This window comes from Vanessa tameamea, chromosome 16 (assembly GCF_037043105.1).
Source record: "Vanessa tameamea isolate UH-Manoa-2023 chromosome 16, ilVanTame1 primary haplotype, whole genome shotgun sequence".
Lineage (NCBI taxonomy): Eukaryota > Metazoa > Arthropoda > Insecta > Lepidoptera > Nymphalidae > Vanessa > Vanessa tameamea.
In genome coordinates, this window is record NC_087324.1 from 39983 (window position 1) to 46635 (window position 6653).

Genomic DNA, 6653 nt, shown 5'->3' on the forward strand with positions numbered 1-6653 from the left:
CCGATCCCACCTTTTATAAACCTAATGAAGTAGACATTTTGATTGGCGCAGATATCTTTTGGGACTTGTTAGGATCGCAAAGAATTAAATTAGGCTCTGGTAAACTAGTACTTTGCGAGACTAGACTAGGCTGGATAGTTGCCGGTCCTACTTCTCATAATTACGCCACAATACTTTCGAGTGATATTCGTTGTAATTTTACAAAAATAACGGATTGTAACCATGATGTTAGATCTGACTTATCACGTTTCTGGCAATTAGAAGAAGTGAGTTCCAATTCATCTCATTATTTACCGGAGGAATGGTTATGTGAGGATCACTTTAAGAAACATACGACGCGATTAAGTGACGGCCGCTTTTGTGTTCGCATACCTCTAAAACAGGACCCTTCTGTGCTGGTAGATTCTTATAAAAGAGCAACAGAGTGTTTGTTTTCTATACAACGAACCTATTCAAGACTAATCAAAACGACTTATCAAACATAACGACTTATCAAAATTTCTTAAGTCTAATTCAGCTTCTTTAAGCGAATCTTTGATGCTAATGATGGAATTTCTTTCAAATTTATACCTGCGTATAGTCCTCATTTCGGCGGACTCTGGGAGGCTGGTGTGAAGTCAACCAAATATAATTTGCAGCGGTTGTGGGGTTGTAGTCATTTAACTTTTGTGGAGCTTTACACTACGTTGACACAGATCGAAGCAATATTAAATTCCCGCCCATTGACACCGCTTTCTTCAGATCCTGATGACGATACAGCGCTTACGCCAGGACATTTTTTAATTGGCCGACCCTTCACCTCAATACCACAACCTAATCTTCAGGATGTTTCAACAAGCCAGCGTACTCGCTACCAAAGAATTGAATAACTCCGCCAACATTTCTGGGCAAGGTGGAGTATGGAGTACGTAGCTGAACTCCAACAGAGGACCAAGTGGCGCTCATGTAAAGATGGGCTTAAGTTAGGATCCATGGTTGTTGTGAACGAGGACAATCTTCCTCCCTTGAAGTGGAGACTTGGAAGAGTTGTTGCAGTCCACCCTGGTTCGGACGGTATTGTTCGCGTGGCGGATATTTGGCCGTCTACTGGTGTTATCAGAAGGGCATTCAACAGAATTTGTCCATTGCCTCTGTCATCATAATAACCTTCCATGGTTAAAAGCCATGCTTTCAACGCCCGGGGTAGCTCGATTCGATCGCGAAACACCTCAAAATACTTTCTACGGCGTATTTTGAGAGATCCAAGCAACATAGCAATCCGTTGATAGCACAGGCCTGTCAGTACACCTCCCTAAGAGGTAATCTACCAACAGACTCAGGCGACCTATGCACGTCCTGAACGACAACGACGATAAATTCACTATCGCAAACGCGCCATTAGTAGTAGGGAAAACCACCACACTACACAACTCACACTCACAGCGTTTTCGCCGGCGGAAACGAGGACCCAGATTAGCGACGTCACGGAGGCGGCCGTGACGTCAGTAAATTCTTTCAGTGCTTAAATTCACACCCCACCGACTACGTTCTGAGTCGAGGTGCGATCTCATAGGAGACACCTTCAGGACGAACGTCACTCTCGAGCCCAAAAGGGTTCACCTTAAGGCAAAGTCTTAACACTCGCCCCAACGTTCGGTGACGCTGTAAAGGCCAGTAAGGCCAACAGCAATATTCAATCCAGATACAAAAAAAAAAGCCCGGGGGCATGTTTAAGCGCCTGCGAGAAATTTAATGCAGCTGCACTTATTGCGCCGTCGTACAATTAGATGTATTTAGATTTAAGTTACATTTTTTTTGTCGTCATTCTGAATATAGCAGTTCACCACTGATACACGTCTTATTATTTTTTCTATCGAAGTTTTCTCGTTAAATCCCGCACACGCTTAAACAATCATTTCTATTAAAATCCGCTTTAACATTTGAGATAGACTCGTAAAGCACAGGAAATATCCGAAACAATTGTCCGTTGCCAATAAAAACAATTCTTTATACCGACTTTATAATGATAATTTAAACAAATTATTAATACAGAAAACATTTTTTTATAGTAAGTAACCTACTTAAAGGAAAAAAATCCTTTCGAAAGACTCGTCTAACAGTTCCCAAAGCCACCTAGGTATTTTATGTTGCACACCCTGTAACCCTGTCTAAACTCGCGCTATTTCAGGCCCTTAAACGGGTGAGAGCAATCTCCATCAGTCGCTCCGTAATGTGTGGTGAAGCTACATCGTCTCCCATCAAGGAGCGAGGAGCTATATGTGGAAGGACATGCTCGCCTGGCTGGGAGAATAGTTCCCCAACCAAACGCAGGACGATATCCAATGGCAGCTCCTCCGTCACCCAGGTGCTTAAGACGAGGCTTGGCCATGTATATGAGATGAGAGTTATGCCGAGCCACGAGCAGAGCCAAATAAGGAATGGTCTGCAGATGCGTTATTTTAACAAGATCCCGTAGCTACTCCGATCCGTGCCCAAGACGACCATCGTAGTGAAATGAGTAGGTAAAAATTACAAATATAAACAAAAAATACAAAATGTTACAAGTAAATTGACTGTCGAACCGCAGTAACTAATATTCGTATTAGTTATATATAGTTTTAGTCACATAAAGGTCCGATCCGTCACCGTACACGAGTCGCATTAAACAACAAATTCGCATCATCGACGGTCGTTTAATCGTCGCACGATTGGCCTTGGATGTGAAATATGAAGGAAGACCTACGTAATTATTTAACATGAATAAAATTACAATCTTTATTATATAGGTATTAAAGACAGCAAACGTGCAAAATTAAAAGTTGGCGAAATCATTTTCCTAAGTCATCGAGTGACAGCGCTCCGGTCGAGGTCGAGGTCATTCATATTGTTATACAGGTTATTGGTAATTCGACGTATTTCCGTTAGGAGGTGATAGGAGTGACTATTTGCGATAATTTGAACCCCCATATGAATGATGCAAAAGTGAACCATTTTGAGTTATCACGTTTTTTAGATTTTAGAATAAATGAGTAATTCATTTATATCATTACATATAAGATACGAGATGACCCACAGGATATCGATCGAAGATCGCAGTTTCAAGTACGCGTAAGCACCACTGAGTTTGTATGTGCATCAATCGTGTTTAGAATTCATCTCGAGACACAACCCGCAACAGAGCAGCATGGTGAATAAGTTCCAAGCCACTCTCATAAGAGATACATGACCGCCGAGCAGTCGTTATCAAAATTGAGTATTTGTCACGATTATTCTACAAAAAATAACCGTTAATATTACAAAGTGATCACTACATTTATCAAAGAAAACGGTTTGAGAAGAAAGTTATTCGTTCGTTAGGTTAAATGGATAAATTGACATTGCCACGACCTTACGGAAACATCGCCAGTGACGAAAACACACATTATACAACAGCTACTAAATTGATACGATACACTGGAACTGACTTTTGTAATTAAAATAATCATTACAGTTTCGTTGTAATTGTTATTTCGTTCGGAATAATTTACATTTCAATTATAATCTACTTTTTTACGGTAAGAATATCTTATCGATAGATATAAATCCGTTTAACAGAACAATAGTTATATATAACATTATTGTTTATATTATTGTTATCTGTATATGTAAATTTGCATACTAAATATTATACCACAACCAAAGCAAAATATCAAGAAGAATAAGAGACATTTAAAATCTAGCTAAATGAGATCATAGTCGATTGGAGTGTCTGTATAAAAAGTGATACATATATAAATGTATAAAACTCCTTCCCCTCTATCTACGCCCTAGCCAGTCTGAAAAGACTAATACAAAAAAAATATATACACAAACCAGAAATCCCCTTAACAAACTCTTCGCTACCCACTTTAAAATTAAACTTAGGCGTCTCATTTTATTTGGGTGTATCTGAAAGCATAAGAATAAGAAAATGTTTATTCAGGACAAACATACATTACAAACATAAATAATAAAAAAATAAAAATAGAAAAAAAAACTATAGAAAATTAAACATTAACTAATTACTATAAGAAAACAACAAAAAAAGAACTAAAAAATTAAAAAAGAATAAAAATACATAACAAATTTATATAAATAAACAAACAAAATCTTAACTCATGATGTCTGCAATCGTGATATGTCCCGAAAAGGTCCATTCATCTTTTATTTTGGGTTAAAACGCAACGCTGATTTTTAATGGTACCCTTTGTGGCTGTGACGAGCCGTGACAAAGTGATGAATAAAAAATAATTATAGTTATATAAAATAATAAGAATATTATATAAATAAATACGTTACATAATTACGTATTATAATTCATAATGTCATTTATAATTAAACAGCCGTAAATAAATGCAAGTTTTAAAAGTGAATGCAAAGAATACCGGAAAAATAATAATTTTAAATTAATAGAAATAAAAAAATAATAATTAGACATTATATACCTACATAAAGTGTAGCAAAAGTAGCACGATACAGCGCGTAGTAAAAGTAAACAAATGAAAAAGAAAAGAAGGATACTATTTATGACAATTGTGGTTGAAAATCATATAAATATAACTTATATTTGATACGAAACATTTACAAGGAAAGTCTGTCCAACAAACTAGAACACAGGCAAAACCACACAATTCGAACACTTAGAAAATACTCATGGCGCATTGATGTGATGTAAGCAATGGCTAATACATCGCCAATGATTCTGGGTGGTGGTGACCACCTACCATCAGGTGTCCCATTTGGCCGTTCGCGATGTCTTTTCTTTTCCTAACAAACCCAGGTACCCACCCGGGTTTGTTACATAAGTTATGTACAAACTTGTGGTAAAATTTAAGGTATCAATTGTTTGGACACTCGGAAAGTGATATTAAGTAAAGTGATGATGATAAGAAAGCTTAAGAGTCTCCAGACAAAATCCTAATGCAAGTCTGATAGGGGCACGAACAGCGCTCCCTAGTTTTGTTATAGAAGTTTCGATTATTTGCAATTAAGTTATTTGCGAAAATTAAGGGTTGTCAAAAAGCATGAACATTCATACCAAAGCCGGTGCGTATTCTCTCGACGGCATTAGGTCATTGAGATCTATTTCTTAGATACGCAAATGATCTAATGACTTCTGGCCAACATTTTGATTGTACCTTTGCTTCTGATAAAAGAACGTCTATCCATATCCATTTAAAATAAATTTTATGTCTTTACAGTTCCGTTTGATTCATGGACTGAACTATTCATTTTGTTTTAAACTTCAAACTGAAAAACTGTAATAATTGATTCATATTTCCATTGTCACATCTCAGTTGCTTTATCATATTTCTTGTCAAGTTTTGACCATTATGAAATTGAAAATAATACATTAAGTTTTCGATACATGTCGCGTATTTAAATAATCATGTTCAATCTGTATAGGTAAAATAACAATTCAATCTGTAAGATATTAAATAACTTAGAATTAAAATGTTAAAATGAGTCAGTCATTATTATAATGAGAGCTCAGTTTAACACATTAATTCTAAATTATAAAAATGTCATATGTCCCAGCATACGATGTAGTTTTTCTTTGATAGTCTTATTACTTTTACTTATGTTCGCTTCCAACGTTCTTCAATCATGTAACTTTAAATAAAGTATAAACCGAATACAACTAAAAATTATAAAGTACATCTCAATTTATATTATTATAGTTAGAATATGATTTTTGATTATAGTATACTTTATCTCATGCAATTCGTTGAGCGAAATTCATATCTATTTACATTATTATTGTTTATCAGAAAATAATTATGTGTCTTCCATTTTTCGATACATACATTATGTTATTAGATACATATCATATATTATGAGATGCGTTTAATCGTTACTACAGAGTCCCCCGGCATATACCCCACTCGAACATAGCCTTCCGGCATACTGTCAACCATTTTAGATACTAATGACAATGAGATTTAGACAGACAATTTTACAACTTTTTACTGATACGATGTATTCCTTAGAGGTTCGAAGGACTGTGGTTGCTCTACTGCTCTACTCTACGGCCACACGCCACACGTCGGCCAACTGTTCAATTCATTGTTACGCGTCAATTTGCAGGTTGTATTGCGCATGAGTTTATAATTACTTTTTAGAATTCGTTGTTTGTATGAAATAGATATAAAAGGTTTCGTGTAAGGAAGCGTATATTTTAATCCCTTAAAATTATATTATTATGAAGATCGCTTGCTGTAAAATATATTACAGCGGTTGGAATACGTAGCTTCTACACCTATCGTCATCAAACGGCCAATGCCGCATGAACGTCATGATACGTCAACGTGCAACAGCACTCATTCATCACTGTGGCCCATACACATCTGAGCAACGCCGGCCCAACGATCGCTAATTGAATATTGGCCAGAAGAGATCGCCGTGAGAATGATTATATATATTTTTTCTTAGCGTATGCTAATCGGTCGGTGGTGACCACTTACCACCAGGTTACCCATTGGTCGTCCGCCAACCTATTACATAGAATAACTGTCGTTCCAACAAACTAAATATTGATTTCAAACAAATATTTATGTAGGCACTCAAAATGTATATAATATTTATTTATTGCGATTGAATATTGAACGATGTAACCTTCGTAATATATAATGTTTGTATAACATAAGATCATCGTG